This window comes from Brachycentrus maculatus, unplaced genomic scaffold (assembly GCF_059751285.1).
Source record: "Brachycentrus maculatus isolate JH-2025_06_01 unplaced genomic scaffold, ASM5975128v1 h1tg000784l, whole genome shotgun sequence".
Lineage (NCBI taxonomy): Eukaryota > Metazoa > Arthropoda > Insecta > Trichoptera > Brachycentridae > Brachycentrus > Brachycentrus maculatus.
Window position 1 is genome coordinate 23,659 of NW_028281512.1, and position 22,906 is coordinate 46,564.

The 22,906-nt window shown below is 30.6% G+C and overlaps 1 long non-coding RNA gene across 1 annotated transcript in view; it reads left to right on the top strand.

The window, feature by feature from the left end:
• Positions 1 to 7,123: 7,123 nt before the first annotated feature.
• The window catches only part of LOC148300212 (uncharacterized), a 100,826-nt gene continuing 85,043 nt past the window's right edge, over positions 7,124 to 22,906 (top strand). The window contains exon 1 of the long non-coding RNA XR_015838963.1: positions 7,124 to 7,172. This is a non-coding gene — a long non-coding RNA (uncharacterized LOC148300212). The remainder of the gene's footprint in view (positions 7,173 to 22,906) is intronic.

Below are 22,906 nucleotides of genomic sequence, written 5' to 3' on the forward strand. Positions count from 1 at the left end.
CGTCAGCCCCGTAAATACCCAGACTTCCATATTCTTCTTCATCTTTGATGAGATGTCAAAAAATAATATGCTAGTTTCTTTATTAAAATTTAATTGATGACTTATGATTCTTCTGATTTAAAAAAATAAACATCTCCTTAGAAATTTAGAACAGCTGTCATAATTTTTATTTTTTTAAAAGAATAATAAAATGTGGATTTATTTAAAATTATGTTTCTTTAATACAAATATTGAAATCTTCATGTAATTGTGTAAATGTATATGGTTTTTATGGAAATTTATCCCGTTTACGTAATTTAAAATTCAAATATCTTCCCGAAATAATATGTCACAAGTCCTCCATGACTTTATTATGACATTTTCCAAGTCACTTTTTGTTAACGCTGAAGGGTAGTAGATCTTAAATCAACTGTTAGAAAGCTCTATTATTCATGAAGAATTTTCACACTTCTTCTCTGAAATTTTCTCCATACCCTTCATATCCTGGAACCATTTCGGAGAGGACATCTTAAATATGTACCGGAACAATAAAACTTTTACGAAGTTTTATGTATTTTAGTAGTATTCCTAGTTTTTGATAGGTGAGAAGATGAATATTAAAAATGGTTAAATTATTTTCGGAAGGAGTTTATCATTTTCACTTTTCACAGAGCGCTTTTTCCTTTTTCTCTTTACTAGATGGTATTTACCTTTCTGCATCTAAGCTTTGGTACATCGTCCGCGTATTATTTATTTGACTTAAAGCAATACACACTTTCAACATTAGTTTTTTTTTTAATGTAATCTACATCCAAATTCAACTATCTGGAGCGCAGAACTTATCCTCTTTCTCTAAGTGGTAGGTTAAAACCACGTCGATTTTTTTTAGATTTATAATTTACCTTACTTATTAATTAAAAGGCTTAAAGATCATTAAGTGAATTTTTTAATCTTCTTAAAAATCACGATGCCCAATGTGTCATATGATACGCGGATATAAATCAGAGATAGTTAAGTTCAAGTTCACGTGAATATAAATTGACAAAATACTTAATTAATGATATTATTGTAGAGCGTTGATTTTTCCGGTAAACGTCTATGCTTTTCTTCATACAATATAATTAAAATATCACATACTTTTTCAAATAAAGCCTGTACAAGTATTTCAGGAATGCAATAAGATTAACGAAAAAATAACCCCGACAATGTCAAGTCGTTAGTCCTGTAAATACGCAGACTTCCAACTCAACAGACTTGTTGAGATATTAATCAAATCTTCGAACTAAATCAAAGGTGAAATAGCTGGATTTAAATCGTTTTTTGGAGATGAGATGACGAAGGCGACAAGTAAAACGGTAAAACTTTCATTCAAAAATAGTTTTTTTTGACATCTCATCAAAGATGAAGAAGAATATGGAAGTCTGGGCATTTACGGGGCTTACGACCGTTATAGGCTGGTTTAAGTGATCACTTTACATGCGTGAAACATTCACCAATTCTACCCATTATTGACAGCCACACTACTCCATTTCTTGGAATCTCTTTAAATATGAACTTATTTAGAAACATTGCTCTTGAATCACTAGAACTTCACTAGAGACATCTATTATGTATGTCTATTATTAAAATATATTTATATAATTATATCCAGAATTCCATTTTTTCTTCATCTTTTATAAGATGTCGAAAAATAAGATAAAAATAACTCCTATAATTGGAGATAATCCAGATTTGTTAACAAGTATTTGGACACACTCAAAATTTTGTAAAAAAATAGTTATTTATTAATATTTTTTTTAAAGAATTGGTGCAGTTTTGAAAGACTTTTAATGAAAATATTTTTGGTTTAATATAGTTAAAAATTACTTACAATTTAATTCATTAGCTACACAAACCTACATAAAAATATCTTAAACTATTATAGTTAGGTACTCTCCGCCTCACTAAAAAGAGGCTAAGACCTTGTGCTTGGAAAAGACTCGAGCTCAATATTTATATATATTAATCTTAACTGATTTAATTTAAATACTTATTATGCGACGATTCTTTAAGAAACTATTTCATTTTTTTTCCGCAAGAAAAATAGTAAAAATAATATTGAAGCACAACTTGTTGCACTTACTTAAAGCCACAAATGAGTCTTGTTAAACGTAATAGCGAACAGGTTTTTGTACCTCTCCTGATCGCTTTATTCGCTCTTGTTTCCAAAGCCGCTTCACATAATCCAGTTTACTCTCGCGGTTAGGTTACTTCTATGGGAACGTGAACTTGTAAGAGGATGTTCGCGATTGAGCATCATTCGAGTATTATGTTTCATCTACGAACAAACATGTAATGACATTTGAGAATCAATAATTGACTCCCATACGTCAGCAGATAATGTCAGTAAATATTTTTTTTTCTTTCTATTTTTGCCACAGTCAATAAATATTTTATTCATTAATTTATTGTCCATTTATGATCTTTAAGGGAGTATGTGATGTTCATAAACAGCCTCCAAAGTCATCTGTCCCTAAGTAGAGATGAAAATTGGTGACGCTTTGTCAGTAATCGTCATTCTTTTGTCAAATTGTTATTAATCGGCATTCTCCCATTGAACTGTCACTGTTGTCGAATTGTCAGCATCGACAAATTGTTATTCAACCGCCCTGGGCGGTGTGAACCTGATGCGTTGTAAAAGATTAAAACTTTGTTATGGCTCTTCGGAAACAAGGGTAGCCTAGCCAACTGAATCTTCACTTCTTGACGACAGTTATCACAATGGGTTGCTGTGATAGGGCTACAAAAATCGATTGAAAGGCAGCAAATATGCATTATTTTTACAAATAAATTACATTCCGATATTTTTTAGACATGTGGTATAAATAATATTATGTATGCATGGGATAAAATTATGCACATATGATGTAAAGTATTGACCCCTATCTGCACCTAGCCTGCATAATGTCTGCACTAGATCGGATCGTATCAATTAACCTTCATCGTTAATTATTTGTCAGCAATATAATCAGTCCTTGTTTTACTAGATTTTTTTTTAATAATTTTAAATTTGACTGGTTTAAGTTTGATTGGTGAATTCTACTATTTCGAAATATCTATTGTGACACGTGTTTCGATGCATTTACCATTATTATCAAACATCGTATGTAAAGCTTAGTCCAAATTTAAGGGGTGTGCCCTTCGGAAATTGAAGGATGAAGATGAAGTAAAAACTCTTTATTGTTTTTTCGCAGTTGAAAAACAAAAAATAAGTACTTAAAATTAAGAGAATAATAATAACTGAACCTTTCTCCTAAAATATGTTAATACGTTATTATATTATTTATTGATTCGGCATTAACTTTGTGGAATGACATGATTATTTTATTAAAATTAAACACTTGATAAAATAATACGTTCTTATGTTACTGCTTAGATGATATACTTTATTTTTGAAAAATATTTTATTCAAGTATATTAATATTTATTTTTACTTCGTAACATATCAAACACCGTAAACGGTTATAAGCTTTATAAAATTAAACAACTTTGTTTTAACCACTTTTTTATTATAAGTACACTTTATCCTACCGGTTTTGACAAGAACCTTGTCATCATCAGGGTTTATTAAATATCTAAAACATTAAAATACTCATAATTAATTATATTCCTTTACCAAAAACTTCCACACAAAAAAGTGGTTAAAACAAAGTTGTTTAATTTTATAAACTTTATAAAATGTGGCATAAAATATCTGTGAAAAACATTCAAGAAACCGTGTACGGTATTTAAAAATTATACGGAATTATACGGAAAACGCTTTTTACAATAAATTTTAAGAAATTACGGCATTTAACTACCTAGTAAAAATTTAATTGAAAATGGATAGGAATTACCACAAAGTGAAGTAAATCAATTAATAAAAATATAAATTCCTCTCTAGTTTAGTAAAATTTGCACCAAGATATATATACAATTTTTTTATTCATACGTGACTGTTTTTCTCAAACGATAAAAATATTCCAAGCTTTGCAATGATTCATTGTGTGTTTTCAACCCAGTTTCAGTACGAAGGCTTTCAGAGGTGCTCATTGTCGCGCAGCTCTTGTATGAAGCGCAGCCTATTCAGGTAGGCTCACATTTTTACCCCTACCCCTAACTAGCTGCTAACGGGGTGGCTGATATGGCGTCATGTTATTCCACACTTTAGTTTCAACAGAATAAAACGCTGTAAAACGTGATACTTGCATTTTGTAAACAGTGTAATATTCTAATAATAATTAGCTTCGTTTGCTTCTAACCGCCCTTGGTTCGGAGCTCAAAGGCATTCCACTACATATATGTATATTTAACATACAAAACATACACGTTCAAATTATCCATGGGGTATGATGTTGGGTTCCGGTTATCTTTTTTAATTTTCATTTATTTGAGTTTGATGGTAGTATATTTAATACTGTATTTACCCTAGACCACGGGACTTGTTACAATAAACCTTAATACGGGACTATCGTAAAATTTTGGACGATAGAAAAAACTCTCATTTCTCCAATTATTTTTACTAAAAACATTTAAAATATAAGTGCAACAATTTTTTAAAACTCAATGTAATAAATATATAAACATAAAATATTGGTTAGTAAAATAATATATTTGCTAGTTGTCACTTCATTCTTTACATGAGTTGTCTCAGTGCCTGGATATCCGACGTAAATTTTACGAATATCCTGTAATCTTCTTCTTCTTCTTCAAACCCGTATCCGCACCTCAATGCTGCATAGGGCACTGCATCATATAAACGCAGTGTTATCTTGATCGTTAACACATAAGGGAAAGGTGATCAGCCCTCCGCTTCAGGTAGATACCAGTCCAGGGTAATATTGAATAAATCTGGACCTCCAGAACGGTAACCGCGCGTGCTCACCATTGCACTACAGAGGCAAACAATATATTTATAATCTAGGGTCAAGAAAACTAATAAAAAAATAGCCAATAAACGATTGTATTAATGAGGGGTTGGCGTGTGGAAATTTTATAAATATTTATTTTACCATCAACTCATCATTCACGACTGTTTAATTTTTTTTTTATAATTCTTCTTAATTTTTTCACGTCAATTCGGTTTTGCAGCTGCAAAGGTGGATTGTTTGAATAAAAGTGATTTCTCAATTTTTGTTCAAACTACTTGAAAACCCATAACGGTATGGGTTTTCTTCTCTCTTGCTTTCAGATAAGCCTTTAAAAAAAGTTATTTTTAAACTTACCCCTTCGAAAAGTTTCATTATTAGTAATCAAGTCTACAAAAGTAATATTAATTATAAGATTCATTATATTGGTATTTTTATGTAGGTACGTACTTAAAACATATATTTTTCTAAAAGTAAGTTGTTTTACTGAAATAGTAGATTATAAAAGTACCACCAATTAGTAACAACAAATAATTCAAACAGATAACTTATTGAAATAATGAAAACAAAGTCGCTAGTAAAATAATCAAAATTGAAAAGATAATTTAATATAAAAAAATAAAACCTTTTTTTCAAAATCATTTAAAGTTATCAACAAAATAAAATGTTAATTATATATCAATTTTTTTTATTTAGTTTATAGATGTAAGATTTTCCTAAGGTACAATTGATGTTGTTAAATATGAATACAGTAATTTACAAAAAACGATCTTCGAGCAAGAATAAACAAGTGCGAAAATATTCCTTATTTGAAAGATAAATGTATTGGTCACATGCTGAGGAAGTTTGAACATAAATTATCATGCATTATGATTATATTCTACTATTATTGGGTTTAAAGTCCCATATGTCTTAAAATGGGTTGTGTTATGTATTCATAAACCACGTAGGTCGTTGTATTTCATATTTAATGGTCACGAGAAACATTAGTGTGACTTAACTGAGAGTTTTCAATTATCGAAAAATGATTATTCAACAGTCATAATACTCGACATGTCCATAAAATGTCGCATACCCTCTAGATCAGTGTGTCTTTATCGAATAACGTGAGCTTAACCGCAAACCACCGGCAGCCCTGCATTATTTATACGGATCAACCTGTCAGTTAAACGTAACCCGACATTTAGCAAATTGATCTTGAGAAGGGTAGGGCTTCACTATTCGAAGATAGACTAACCGCGAACTGGATATAACCGTATTATAATTTATAGAACCCAATCTGGACGTCAAACTTAACGGGACGTTGGACAAGTCGTTCAAAGGGAAGGGTAAATCATCTCTTTTCATTTGGGGTTGAAAACACCCATTGATCGTACATGTCTGGAGGGTTTGAAAGGAAACAAACCACCCCTAAATTCTACTTAACCCTTTTCCGGCACGATTCAATTTGAATGAATCTCAGAATAATAAAAATAATGATATATTATTGTTGAGATCAAAACAACAGTACCGATTGCGTCACTATAATCTAACTTTAAAAATGTAACTAACCATATTTGTATTTCTTCTGTCCACCATTTTTTGTCCGCCTTCGTAGTGCAATGGTCAGTACGCTCGGCTACCGTACTGGAGGTCCAGAGTTCGATTTCCAGAGGGGGGTCAAATAAATATAAGTGATTTTCTTCACTAAAATATTTATTCAATATAACCCTGGACTGGTACCTTGTACTGGTACCAGACCACCTTTCCTAGACGTATAGATTAAAAATGTCGTTCATATGTACATATAAAATTATATATCCTGAACGACTTTATAGGAAAAATTCACCTCCTACATGAAAAAGTCTTGTTTTATTATCTGTTTTATAAGCATGACTTTTTGTGCATTAATATATCCAGGGTCAAATATATCAAATAAATATGAGAGTGAAAATCATCATATTTATTTTGTCCCACTGGAAATTGGATTTAAAACGTCCAGCATGGCAGCCAAGCGGTGTGACTATTACACTATGGATTTAAAACCCAAAAGAAATAATACGTTGATAAAAACTCTTCTTCATCTATGTTGTGATGTTGAAACATAAAAATACGTGTTCTTTTATTTTTAAAATCATCGCAACAGATTTTTTTGCAAAAAATTGTTTTGGTTGATTTTCATGTTCATTCCCATTTATTATGTCCTGAAAGATCAAAGAATTTTATGTCGTAGCGTATCGAATTATTCAGGTTTTTTGAAAAGATTTTTTCATTGGTTGCAGAAGCTGAGACATCTTATTTAACAGGGAAAGACGATATTGAAATAAGGTAAGCTAATTACATACTTTAAAAAAACTTTTTGATCTTGAATTTATTGTCAAATATAATATCAATTATTTATTAAATTTTTGTAGATTGTCGAAATGGTATTTTTTAATGATCATTTAGTTATTTGTTAAACCATTTTATCAATGTTGCTTTGCATAATTTAATAATATTTTTTATTGTCTTTTTATAATGGTTCTCGGAGCGCCTTTTGTAAACATTCGCTCGTACATTACAAATAAGAATATATTTCAAATACTTTGACAAAAAATATACTTTGCCACTTGACTGAATACTGTTATTTATTTAATTTAACTCGCACTGTTCATTAAAATTCATGAAAATGTGATTGAATTTTTTTTTAATTGAAAATTGAAAAGACATTTTTGTAATCAATCGAACAAAAGTAAAATGCTTTGACTGTAATTGATGACGCAGTACAATATACTCTGTAAAATACTTAATGTAAAAACCATCTCTTTTTTATGCAAAGAAATAACAAATTTTAAAATTCGTTACATTGAATGACGTTTCATTGATTTTCTATATGTACAAAAAGAAAAACAAAAACAGTACACTTTTTATTATTATTTTAAGATATAAGACTTAACAATGTAAATATTTACGTATTTAAGTAATTATTAATTTTTTTAAAAATGTATTAGGAATAATTTTCAATTACGGTAAAAATGAAGGCTTTTGCTTTGGCTCGTGCTTTGGTTTATGCTTTCAAAAATGATGGCTTATGATTAAAACATATGTCACATAAGATTTTTAGAAAAATTGATACCCATATAACAAGTCAAATTGAAATTAAAAATACATAAATTTTTCTACAGTGCCAATTCAATGAATTGCAATATATATTTATATCAATATTTTGTGATTTTACTAAGATATTTTATAAAGGCAAAAACACTCCGTTTTAATATGAACACTGCAAAGAATCCAACCTTATTTTCATTTTTATATTATTTCAAATATTGCTAACGATATTTTGTTAAAAATTCACATTTAAAAAATAATATATAAACATGAATTCATCATATTAATAGTTTTTAGGATGTACTGTCATATTTTGGAGGAACCGGATTTTATACATATATTAAAACAAAAACAAAACAGTTTTCCATCCACTTTTAAACGAACATATAGTTCACAACATTTTGAGTGTGTCCAAATACTTGTTCACAAATATGGGTTTTCTCTACTAAAGATTTATTTTTTTGACATCTCTACATAGATGAAAAAGAATATGGAAGTATGGGTATTTACAGAGCTTATAACCTATCATAAGCTGGTCAAATCACTTTATACACGTGTGAACGTTTACAAGTACATAGTTGTATTTTTTACTATATATATTGTTGTTATAAATACATTTCACTTAAATTTGACAATAAAGGTAACTACCATAAAATCATAGATTTTCATAATAATCTTACATCTAACCTGAAACCTAGTGCAAGCATAGTTTCACTATTGCGCTTCTAATCCCGGTATTTCTTTTTATTAAAAAAATAAATACTCCAATAAATATTAACAAGCCCATCCTGTGTGAGAGAGAATTTAAAAGTAAACATATAGAAATGAATTTCGTTAGCGATACGATAGAGTAGTGAGTGCAGAGACGGGTCAAAAGAAAGGCAGGAAATGAGGTCTCACAGCCGAGGAAGATACTTCCGGTGACCGTTAGGAGGCGCCCACCTGTCCCCGGCCCGACCCGCCCCTATCGGCATCGCCAATCATAAGGGTTATCCTTGAAAAATCTAAATTCAGGGACTGCCAACTGAACATGAAGGAAAATAGTTTTTCATACACACATGCAATCTTTGTGTATATAATATAAAACACCAGTAGCAAATCCATAATATGTAAACAAAGTAAAATGCACACCAAGTCCTACCAAATATCATTTTTAAATTGAGACTGCGATATGTGCAATGTAATGCTTAGTGAAATAAATATCAAAAATGTTTCTCTAAATACGTTTAAGAGAAATGTTATTGAATTCTATTTGACTAGTTGATAAAAAAAACCATTACTTGATAAAAACATGTAATGTAAGTTTATTATACAGTTAAACTTTTATGTACGTGACAGTTTATTTTGATATTTAGATAACTTAAGTGAAAACCGCTGATAGGAATGCTTTTTTACTTTTTTTTTGTATTATGTCATTTTTGTTATATATTCTGTTGGTTTTGAAAAATTGTGAATGAAAAATTATTACACTAACTTGATGGGAATTGAAACATAGACTCTTACTTCTTACTAAATGTATTAAATGTATTAAAAATATTTGGTTTTCATACTATGGAATTCAACGATTATTTTTTTGAATATCCAATATCCAATCTCTTGCAGAAATATAAAGAAAGCTTATTTACGAAATAATTATAATAAAATTAAGTACACACACACATATATATATTTATATATCCTACTTATGTATTTATCATTAAAAATTACCAGTGTACATCGAGCGTATGTGTATTATATTTGTTCATATAATGATCGAAGAGGATCTTTTCTTCTTTACCTCTGCACCCAGATAATCCTTTTGCCAGCATGCTTGTCCCGGTACAAAAACTCTCCGTTGATTTTCGATGTTCGTGTCGTCTGCCGATCATTTATAATAAAGTAAACATGATATTTATCTCGATGGAAAATATTATTTTAATTTTGAATGGTACGTGGATTATTTCAATATAACAACATCCGGTTAATGTTAGTCTAACATTTTTTCACAAAACAATTCAACACTTCATAACACAAATTGCTCAGTTGCCTTGATATGTTGGATTACCGAGTTGGTTGTAATTAAAATCTCACGCTTGTACTGTGGAAAGTCGTATTTGTGAGGTCGGTACTGTTTCTGGCATGACTCGCATTTCCCTAAACTTTATTGCCAGGTATGTATGAATATGAGTTTTGAAATTACATGGCTTGGATTTTTTTAGTAAAAGTATAAGAAATTATTGAATATTAATAACATGTAGTTTTGTTTATTTTTTTAATAAGCTTACTACAACATTTTGAGTGTGTCCAAATACTTGTTCACGAAATCTGGATTATCTTCAATTACAGGAGTTATTTTCATATTATTTTTTGACAAAAAATAATACGAAAATTACTCCTGTAATTGGAAATAATACAGATTTTGTGAACAAGTATTTGGACACACTCAAAATGTTGTAAATAAATTATCTGGTCAAATTATAATCTTAAATAATAAAAATGAAAATGATATTTTCTGGCGTTTCTCATGTTTGTGATTGTAATCCAGGATTCGGACCTCACATACTAATATAAGTATTTGGATACACTCAAAATGTTGTTAAATTTATCAATTCAAAAGGTACTCATCAATACCTATAAAGTGTATAATATAGTATTTATTTATGTTTATTGCTTCAGTTTTGCATTATTAATTTTCCGCTAAAGTAAATTGAAAGAAAACTTGATTTGGTTAAATGAGATTTTACATTTATGTCATTATGGAGTTGATGCCTCTGACAAATAATGACGAGACTTTTCGTACTTCATTTCACGAGTAATTTATTTCCCATTTGCATTCTGCGTGCTAAAGTGTGGATCATTAAAGATGGGGTTTTTCCAGACGAGCTTTTCTACCTCACGTGTTATATTCTACTCCACACTAATGCACAAAATCCAGAAAGGATTTTACTATATATTAACTGTACCAAACCATGCGTTGCTGTGGCTCAACCTGAATAAATGGAAAAAAAACGATATTTTTTATCATTTCACGAGAATGTTAAAAATCAATGAAGTAACACTGAGGTAACAATGAAGTGACGCTGTCGTAGGTAACTATCGGGAACATACAGACCAATCCTCCGGATAATTTCAGGATTATCAGTATCATTATTATATAACGCGTAACAATTGATAAAAATACGTAATTAAATAAAGATGAATAAGAATATGGAAGTATGGACATTTACGGGGCTGAAGACCGTCATAGGCTGCTTTGAGTGATCACTTTACATACGTGTAACATTCACCGATTCTACCCATTATTGACAACACCACGTTTTTAATTCTTCTTCATCTTTGATGAGATGTCAAAAAATAATATGAAAATAACACCTGTAATTGGAGATAATACAGATTTTGTGAACAAGTATTTGGACACACTCAAAATGTTGTAATCAAATAAACATTCCTTCTAAACTCTAAACTGTTGCAGCCAAGCATACCCTGGAGAAACTCGGTAGGGTGAAGCCAAGGAAAATAGCCTACTGTATACTATACTGTTTAGCCGTATGATTTGATTCTTCTTGACTTTTCCCTTTCGCTTTAGGATTCACGTTTTAATTAGTAATTAATATCGAAGAACATATAAACCTGATAAGCGAGTAATTTTAGTTATTTTTTTTATTTTATTCGACTCACGATTTATTTCCCAAAAGTATCGGTACGCTAAAAACATCTGTAAGCAAGTAGCATTGAGTGGGTGCTGAAAAGTGAATGAATTCTCTTTATCGGATATGGGGTATTGTACGCAGTCGGTTTGCTAACTCTTTCAATAGGGTAAGCGTCGATCAACTTTTCCATACAAGATAACGTACAATGCCTTCTTGAATCTGAGTTACCGAGTAGCTTTTCACACGTGGAGTATTTTCATAAACTTAGTGGATGTGTCAAAAAAATAAAAATGTTGCATTTTTTATTACAATTATGAATATTAATTTATCACGATTAAAGTAAACGTAATTTATAAACTTTACTGTTAGAAAAAAGTCAAGTAAAGAACAGTTACATATTATTTTTCTCACTTTACTATTAGAATAATAAAATCTAAATGTTCGTTAGTTCAAAATCTTTAATCTATTAAATTCATTCGTAGATTGCTTTGAAATTTCGACACAATGTTGCTTTTGAATGTACGTGTGTTTATACATGCACCTATGATAGCTACAAACATGATTATTTTTCACCTGTAGATGAAAACATCTGTAGTTTTCGAAACTAGTCATGTGTAATTAAATAAAACTCATTCACTGGTATGATACAAGTGTTTTTTTCTTAAACAATCAACATATCATTCCACAAAGTTTTTCCGAGTCAATAAATAATATGTTTCTAAACATTTCATTAGAGCGCAATGGTGGCGCCATTTGTTTGTGGTCAACGCGCTTGATAGCTGCTAAAATACTGCATTATCCCAAACATTTTGAAATTTTAATTTCCGATGAAAAAATAGTGATCTCTCTTTTTTTTTAAATTTGACTAGACTGAGCCACTGAAACTGGTGAGCAAATACGGCTTATCTCAAATATAAGCCCACCGATTTAAAAATAAATAAATATACACTGTCGTATTTCAATGTATATTTTTGTTAATTAATTCAAAATTACAAAAACTGAATGTTATGATGTTATTAAAAAATGTTCATTGACAATTTAAGACTTTTATGTAATGTAGTGATAAAATCAGTCACAATTTTCTCCCACCTCCGCCTTTGCAGTATGATTGTCAACGCGTTTGTCTACAGTGGTAGAGGTCCCGGGCTCGATTCCTGTGGGGGTCCAAATAAATGTGATTTTTCACTTTATTAGTACCCGGAATTGGTACCTGAAGCGCATGGGTGATTGCCCTTCATTCCGTATTAAGTACTGCTTCTATTTGTGTCATTTTTGCCATTGGGTTCAGACAAGGGTTAAAATCAGCAACAAAAAATCCAATACAGAAGATCATCAAAATGAAAATGTTGTCGCAGGGAAATTGAAATTTAATTTTTTAATTATTTGTTTTTGACGTTTTCGTAAACATTATTTTCTTTAGATATACGTATTTTTTGTGTTTAGTAAAATTCCTATATTTTTTGTTGTATACCTAACCCTTGTTTAAAAAGAAAATCAAAGTGCTATTTTGTTCCATCCAGTATATTCGATATTCAACCCCTGTGAAGGCTTTATAACGTAGTACGTGACAGGTTACACCCAAAGGCAGTATTATACTACCCGCAGTATCAACATTCACAGTTTCACTTCGTCGTTTCGATTTACGTTATTCTGACAACCTGTCATTTGACTAACGTTTAGCGAAGAAGTTACTTGTGTGGTGAGTGCAAATAACCAAGTGTAGTATTTATTATTAAATTAAATAATTTTCCATTTAATAAAAAGTGTGATTAATAATTATTTCATTTTATTTAGTGTGGGTTTTATATTATTTTTTGACCTCTCATCAAAGATGAAGAAGAATATGGAAGTCTAAGCATTTACAGGGCTAGTTTGAGTGATCACTTTACACACGTGTAACATTCACCAATTCTACCCATTATTGACAACCACACTACTCAAATTCACGGAAGTTCTATACATATATGAACCAATTTTGAAACGTTGTTCTTGATTCACTAGAACTTCACTAGAGACATCTATTGGTGAGATGAAAATAAGCTTTTTTATATTGTTATTAAAAACCAGATATTAAAAGTCTTACGTTATGGTTCTTTTGGAAATGATATTCCGTATAGAAGGAAGTTGTCGATTTTGCTATCTCAAAATAGTAGTGAAGGTAGCTTTTTAATTAGTTTTAGCCATTTATTTCTATTAAGTTTAGGATTTCTATTAAGTTAAGGGTTTCAATAAGGTTAAGGAAAACCTATCAGCGGAAGCTAAACTGGCAGTGCACAATGGAGTCCAACTCTAATGTATGGAAGTGAAACATGGAGTTGGCAAAAGAAGGATGAAAGTAGACTGAATGCAGTCGAAATGCGATCTCCCAGAAGAATGTGCGACAAAACGATGTATGATAGATGTGCGAATATTGAAATAAGAAAGGATTGCACAGCTGAGATAAGCATTATCGATAAAATTAAGAAAGCTGTGTTGAGATGGTTTGGACATGTAGAACGAATGAGTGAGGAAAGAACGGTAAAACAAATTTATGAGGCGAATGTAAGTGGAAAAAGGAGCAGAGGAAGACCGAGAAAAACATGGCACGATCAGGTATGCCAAATACTTGAAAGTGGTCAGGTTAGATGTCGTAACGTAGTCGTATGACGTAGTCGTATGTATGAGGAGATGCATGAACGTGGAAGAAGCGAAGAATGTTTGCGAAGACAGAGTGGTGTGGCGTTCTATTCTCTCTGCCTACCCCTGTGGGGAAGCAGCGTGATGGGTAGTTAAGTTTAGGATTATTAAACCATGTATGATGTTAATTGTCAGAGTTAAAGTAAACGAGAAAAAAAATATGATATTTTTTTTATATTTGGTTATTATTTTTTGTTTCCGAATAGAGTAAAGAATGTAAAGTCAAAGATAACTATTACAATTTTACTTCCACATGAAATCCCACCCTTGGATATATTGTTTTCGTATTGAAGTATCTTAGATCTTCAAAAGATATTCTTCCATTCCTTTGAAAATTTTACACAACGTTGCATTCGAATATTTGCGTATTATTAATATATAACTGTATTAATCGTTCAAATCATTATATTTTCTAATGTTATTTACCGGTATTTTTTGTTGATATATCATTTTGAGTAATCTAGACCGTATCTTCTTGATTTCGATGTTTTTTATAAATTTAAAAAAATCACGGTCTTTCAGGTACTGATACCGTTCCCCTGATTATAATGCTTTGTATCATTGTAATGTATGTAAAAATGTTTCACTATGTTTTATTTTTATTTAATCGATTGTATTCTAAATAAAGTTAGGGGTCGTGATCACGTGCCAAGTTCGTGGGCTGAGGCTGAGTCACTTAATTCAATCCCTCCTCTTAAGGGTAGTACTGAATTGAATCACGTGTACAAACAAACAAACGAAAATATTAGTTAAAATATGATTTTTTAATGATAAGAAAATTGTATTTATCTTCTCGTCACACGATAATATTATAGTTGACCGGCTGGTACCAAACTTTAAAAATATGAATTGCGATGAATTTTCTCTACAAAATTAGGTTTTTAAATACGTTTGGGGTGTAATTAAAATATTTTGCGTTAATTTTGTGAAGTGTGGAACTGGCAGGAAATGGAATAGGCTGTGTATTGTACTGTAAATTGTAAATGTGGTTTTTACAGTCGCGTGAAAATAAATAAAAATGAATAATTTTCAGGGAAGTTGAAAACCCGTGTTAGCACTGTAAAAACAAGAAATATACATACAATTAATTGGCAGAGCTAAAATAAAACAATTAATCTGCGAATTATTTTTATACCTCGCAATTGGTACGGAACTGACGTTTTAATAAAATTCGCAGAAAAATATATTTTTGATACCGGAAAATAATTAAGCGTATCGGGAAACCATCTTAAAATGAGTATTTAAAGCCGTTTATATTTCTTTTTACAACGAAATGATAAATAAAAGTACTGATATTAATTGCTAAATCAAACACGGATTTTTCTAGTCTACCTACCGAGTTATATTTTATTGCTTAAATTAATTCTTTACATTCCTTTGAAAATGGCATAACTAGGCGAAACATTGTCAAAATATAAATTTTTATGGGTTTTTAACAATAAAATACAACAAAGTAGACTCAAAAAATCTGTGTTTGATTGAACAATTAAAACATAAATTAAAATGGAGATCCAAAAATTAAATTGAGAATGAATATATATAATTTGTAGTGCAAGAATCAAATGTAAACATATAGTTAAAATACTTGTATAAGGCCACTAATTTGAGTTTATTCATATTAACACGACTTGTTTCGAAAACAACAGATGTTTTAAACATGTTAAAATTTCAACATTACAAAATCTCTTGATTTGGATTTTTACCTTGTAAAAAATTGAAGTTTTCAAAATCATCCCGGTGTGGTATGTGTACTGAAGTAAGCACACAACTCGATCTTCATTGGTGGAAGAAATACTGAAATAAATCTGAAAATGGGTGATTCATATATTACTTGTTGATAAAATCCATATCTTTTTGAACAATATAATATATTTTCTTTAATGTTTTTCGCAGATACTTTGTGTTTTTTATAAACTTCTAACACATTTTATAAGCTTTATAAAATAAAACATCTTTGTTTTTAATTACTTTTTTATTGGAACATTTTTTCCCCAACCGGTTTCGACAAGAACCTTGTCATCATTAGGGTATAACATGTACCAATTCTATGAATGTTTCAATATTTTAGAATTTGTACATGTTAAACCTTGATAGAATTTAGGGTTTACCAAGGTTTAACGTGTATTTATTCTTAAACATTGCAGGAAAACATAACGAAAACGACCGAAAAATACTTGGCACGATCAGATCAATCAGAACCTAAAATCTGGTAGTGTCAAAAGTAATCGGAGGGCATGGATGACTAGATATATGAATGTGAAGGAGGCGAGGAGTGTATGTCAAGACAGAAAGGTGTGGCGTTCCATCCTTTCTGCCTATCCTGCGGGGAAACAGCGTGATGGTAGTAGTAGTAGTAGTAGTAGTTAAACCTTGATGATGACAAGGTTCTTGTTGAAACCGGTTGGAGAAAAAATGTACCAATAAAAAAGTGGTTAAAAACAAAGTTGTTTTATTTTATAAAATATAATATATCTTGTCAACAGAAATTAAATTGGCTTTCTTATTTAAAAGTGCCTTTAAAGTAAAAGAAATCGTTCTTTCATTAAGTCTTATACCATTTCGAAGCATCATGCTGAGCGCTATATTCGTATTTATACTTTTTTTTCCAAACCGAAATATAACAATGAAACGCTAAGGAATGTTCTTTTTGGGGAAGACAATTACATTACGCTTTTGAAAATAATATCTCATTCGTCTTCTTAAAAGCACATGTCTTATTTTTATTACCAAGATATATTTTTTGGTTGAATACAACAGATACCCATATAGAATAAAGTCATATTATTTTTTGATATCATATCACAGATGAAGAAGGATATGGATGTCTGGGCATTTACGGGGCTGACGACCGTCATAGGCTGGTTTAAGTGATCACGTGTAATACTCACCAATTCTACCCATTATTGACAACCACACTACTCAAATTCTTGAATTTTGAATTGGTAAATGTTACACTTGTGTAAAGTGATCACTTAAACCAGTCTATGACGGTCGTAAGCCCCGTAAATGCCCAGACTTCCATATTCTTCTTCATCTTTGATGAGATGTCAAAAAATAATATGAAAAATAACTCCAATAATCCGATAATCCAGATTTGTGAACAAGTATTTGGACACACTCAAAATGTTGTAGAATAAAGTCAATATAAAATTGTGATTTTAACGAAAGAAAATGGAAAAATATTTTGTTTCGAAAAAAATATATCCTGAACTATTTTATTTATTCAGCCAGCTATCAAGAATATTGTGCCCATCACGAACAATGTTTAAAATTACGTGTTGAGTTCAACAGATGGCCCTGCCATTGTCGTTAAAAAAACTGAGGAAACTAAACAAAAATGGATTTGATATGTTTATTTATTTATTTTATGGATAAAACCATGACCTTTTTCGTTTAAAAGTATTTTCCTTTAAACATCCCTTACAACATCTTTCTAAGAAGGGCTTGACATGTTTTTCGAATTGAATTATAAGATACTTAAGTTAGAAGATAGGGACGTAGGTACCTAGTTAAAATTGGTTAACGGCCGCGTAATGTATTAAAATGCCCAGTGTCTAAAAGTAACGACAGCAAAATGCCACAGTTTCACAAACGCTTTTATAAATATGTTATTTTATTGTAATGTAACCATTTCAGGGTTTTTGGAGACATTGTAAAAAAGGGGTAGAGAACAATTTATATTTTAAAGAATAAAGATGGTTACGCTTCATACAATGTTTTGCTATTATGTCTCATTAAAAGGGAAATGCGACTTCTTTTCAAAATAACATTTTTAATCGCTGGCAATGTCGTATTTGATTGCATGTCATAAACAGTTTTCATTCATGTAGTTTTATAAATAGGTATTGTAAAATGTGCCCTCGGTACGGGAATTTTTAATGAGGGCACATAATTTTTAATTGTTATTAGTAGTTATGTGTGTGAATATGTTTTTTTTTTTAATAAAATATAATGATATCTTCCAACCAACGAAAAGCTGACAAATAATACTTGTGAAATGTGAAATGATTTAGCTTTGCCATATAAACAAAGAAAATTTTATCTTTATTTATATGGGAAAGCCGTATGAATACTGAATAAAATAAAATTATTCATGATACTGTGAACTGTTGAAAGCGAGGGAGGTTTAGAAAATATGATGGAAAAAGTTAAAAGGTAGGAGAGGAAAGTAAGGATTCCAAGCAAAGTTGACAATGTCAAATATGTTTTGACAGGTGTCGTGGCGTAGTTGGGTAGACATTCGACTGAGAAACTGGCGTCGCGGGTTCGATTCCCACCAAGTGCAAAATAAATTCAAGAAAAATATATTTTCAATTTAAATGGGTGTTTGTGATTGTGATTGTTCGCATTTAATACATATAATGAATTATGAAATTTTTATACTTATTTATTTTATCGTACACTAGATTATTCACCCTAAGCATGATTCTACGGAGTTTTATTACTTTTATCCCCTAATTTATATATTTTTACGGTATTAGGTTCTAACGTCTTAAATAGTAAAAAAAAAATTGTTATCAACATTTTTTATGAACAAAAAACAGTTCATATTATGTTTTGACATCCCAACAAAGATGGAGAAGAATATGGAAATCTGGGCATTAACGGGGCTTACGACTGTCATAGGCTGGTTTAAATGATCACTTTACACCCGCGTAGGTGAATGTTACACGTATTATTTTTTGACATCTCATCAAAGATAAAGAAGAATATGGAAGTCTGGGCATTTACGGGGCTGAAGACCGTTATAGGCTGGTCACTTAAACCAGCCTATGACGGTCGTCAGCCCCGTAAATGCCCAGATTTCCATATTCTTCTTCATCTTTGATGTGACGTCAAAAAATAATATGAAAATAACTCCTGCAATTGGAGATAATCCAGATTTGTGAACAAGTATTTGGACACACTCAAAATATGGCAAAAAAACAACAATATTCCATTATGAAAAAACATGATGTTAGACTCGTTACATGCAGGGGCGTTGAGCTCCACAGTGCGCCCTTGTGTAATACCGTGAGAAAGAATAAATAATTTCGCATATTTTAGTTCACGTGTGACAAGATGGCGTTTTATGTGACGTCACGTCTAATGGCGGGCCAGGGGTCGTGAACTGCGGCCACTTGACGTGGGCTAGGGGAGTGATTCTGTCTGGATCGCGACCCACCTGTTTAACACATATAGGACGATTTAATTAAACACAATATTGAAAAACAAACATATAACGCTCAATATTATTTTAATCTTTTTATTTCAGACACTGGATTATTAACCATACTGAAGATATATCAATACTCATTGTGTATTAACGTATTTAAAATACTTGAAAGTGTTCGGGCCAGGAGTCGGAAAAATCGGCGCGTATGTATGTTATGAGAAGATGCACGAATGTGTGAGATGCGAAGTTTTTTTTTTTAGATAGATTGGTGCGGCGTTCTATTCTCTTTGCCTATCCTTGCGGTAAGTGGCGTGATGGTTACTTAGTTGGATATATTAGGCCAAGATAAGATCAACTAATTAGTTTATATTTGTAAATTTAAGTTTAAGTTAGTAAATTTTAAAGTAAAAGTTACTAATATTTCTTAAAATCTACTGTAACACGTGTTTCGATGCGTACCGCATCTTTTTCAAACACCGTATGTGAAGCTTATTCCAAATAACAAACAGCGGTATAAAGTAAGTAAAACTTAAATTAAAAAGGGATAGATTTTACCATTAAGTTCCTGCTGAATCAATTAATGAAATTAGTTTACATTTAATCTGATGAGGGAATGGTCATTCTGAAGCGGTAGTCATGATGTAGAATTTTAAAATTGTAATACACAAAGTGAACGATGAATGATAAGGAAAATGTTATATTATCATACCACAATGATAATAATGATTTGTCTCGTTTATATATATTTGTGTGTATAGGTATATTCTCGAATATATGTATATGATAATTACTTCTATTACTATAATACACATATACTCTACATTTAATACCCACAGCATAAAATCCATACGCACATTCTAACTTCTATGAAAACAAACAATATACACGTAATTCACAATGTTGTATGACTTTGATTAGCATTAATGTTTATTTGTATTTTATTTGTTCGGGAATTGTACAGCTTTACATTCAAAAAGTGTTCAATGAAAAATGTTACATTGACAAAAATAGTTACATTAATAAAAATAAAGCCAATTAAACATTCCGCATTTAATAATAATAATAATTAACCCCTTATCCGCACCCCAATGATGCATAGGGCACCGCGTCATATAAACGCAGTGTTGTTTTAATCGTTTACACATGAAGGAAAGGTGATCAGCCCTCCGCTTCAGGTACCAGTCCAGGGTAATATTGAATAAATTTTTCAGTGAAAAAATCACTCATATTTATTTAACCCCCCCCTGGGAATCGAACCCGGGTCCTCCAGAACGGTAGCCGAGCGTGCTGACCATTACACTACGGAGGCGGACATTTATGTTATAATAACTATTAAACCATCAAGAGATTAAAAAGAGTGGGAGTGTGTGTGTGTGTGTGTGTGTGAGGAAGAGAGTAAAAGGGTAAGGGTATGGTATAAAAAATAGGTTTTGCAGGAAGGAAAAGGAAAGGAGAGGAATTAACGAGAGAGATTAAAAGATTTTGTTTTCTACTTAAGATTAAAAATAAAAATATATTTATAAATATACATAAATTTAATAATATATATGTTTGTTCTGTGTTTTTTATTTTCCAATGATTTATTCATTCATTGCTTAATATTTCTAAAAAATAATAATGACAATTTTTTTTGTCGATCCTAATTAATATCGAATTCAAAACCTCACGCATCGTAGTCGACCTATCTGATGACTACACAACGAAAGAAAAAAAAATATGCGGAATGAAATTTGATTTTTTTCTTCTTCCCATATTTAAACAATCAAACAAAATCGTTTTCTGTATTCGTGAATAGAATAATAAATCAACAGAATAAAATGATCCGTTTGCTAATTTGAATAAAGTCAAAAATAAACTTTTTCGGCATTGCAGCGCCGGTCGTGAATGTGTTAATAAGTGACTAAGTGCCGTTCTCTGTACCGCTAAATTATTTACCGCGATTATTTCAGTTCCGAGCCGACAGTTTGGCAAGCTCTGGACAGACAGACACGGTACTGTGCCAACTGACATTTCGATGTACGACTCGCGGCGGTATGTGTGCCGACGTGCCTGCACTGTATGTGTACAGTATGTAGTATATGTACACATATGCAGCGAATCTACCGGCCGAAAACAAAACTACACCCGGTTTGAGTTCAGAATGTTCTATTTTTGAATTCTCCTCTCTGCGCCTTACAGGTAGAGCAATATAAGTCGATTTAAAAGCGTTTGACACGAGACTTTTAAAAGTTAGATCTTTAGAAAATATAATATTATTTGTAAAAAAATCACTACCGTCTTTCTTCTAATAAAGATTACCGAATGTACTTTCTTAGCAATTACTTTTAAACAAGTATTTTTTCATTTTAATTTGTTACTTAGAAATATTTTGGGGTAATGGTTAAAAAAGTTCTCCGACCGCTGGTGTATACCCAGAAGGAATGTGTATTTTTTAAAATTATTTACCTTTTAACCAAACTGAGCCACAGCAACGCTTAGCTGGGTAAAGCTGGTTATATTTAAATAGTGTAAGACGATTGTTAAATGATGAATTTATTTTATAAATAAAAATATATACTCGTAAGTATATTATTAATTAAAAAAGAAAGGATTTTTTCTTTTATAATATATTTCTATTTTGTGGGCTTTATACAAGGGGATAGATACACTTATATTTTTTTAAATATTAAAGGTACAAAAATAACCCTTTTGTTGTGCAAATCCACAAATATCAGTTGGAATTATGCATGCCCAAACAGGATATATAAATTTAAATAGATACTTCAAAACTGTTTTGCGTCACAATAAAGTGAAAAGCCTTGTTTTTCCTGATGCGAGATTGGAACTCAATATAATTTATTTTTAGTAAATATGATTGATGACTACTGAACTGAATATCAATAAATGAAATTTTATTTCTATAAAACTTACTTGTTATGACTAGTTTTGGTTTAAAATGTCTCCATTTCATTTAAATTGTGCATCGGTTAATTAATATATTTTTCAATATTGTTTATTAATTCAGAATCAGTTTTATATATTCCAGTTTCCTTTGTTGAAGTAGTTGGATTAAAAATTTTATTGAAACATTCTTCTTCTACTTGTTTTTATCCTGTTTAATTGAATAGGACATACAACCTTTTTCTGTTCATCTCCGGTATTTAATTTGTTTGTTTTTCTGTAATACAAAGACCTTCTAAGCGTTTCAAACTAATATAGTGTATGAAACAATAAATATTATTCGCAGAAAATCTGTCAAAGTGAACAAAAATATTATTATTATTGAAAAAATTGAATTAGTTTAACTATCTTATGGATCAAAACTTCAGAAAATATTTTTAATAATCGACACTGATGATAAAATTGCTTATATGTAAAATATATTTAAGGAAAACTATTAAAAAAGTTAAATATTATTTACAGTTACTTACATAATTGATTGATTCGGTTTTATTGAACCACTTTCATAACCAACTTGATGGATAAAATGATAATTTAAATGTGCAAAATAAAACGCTAAAAGTGTTTTATTT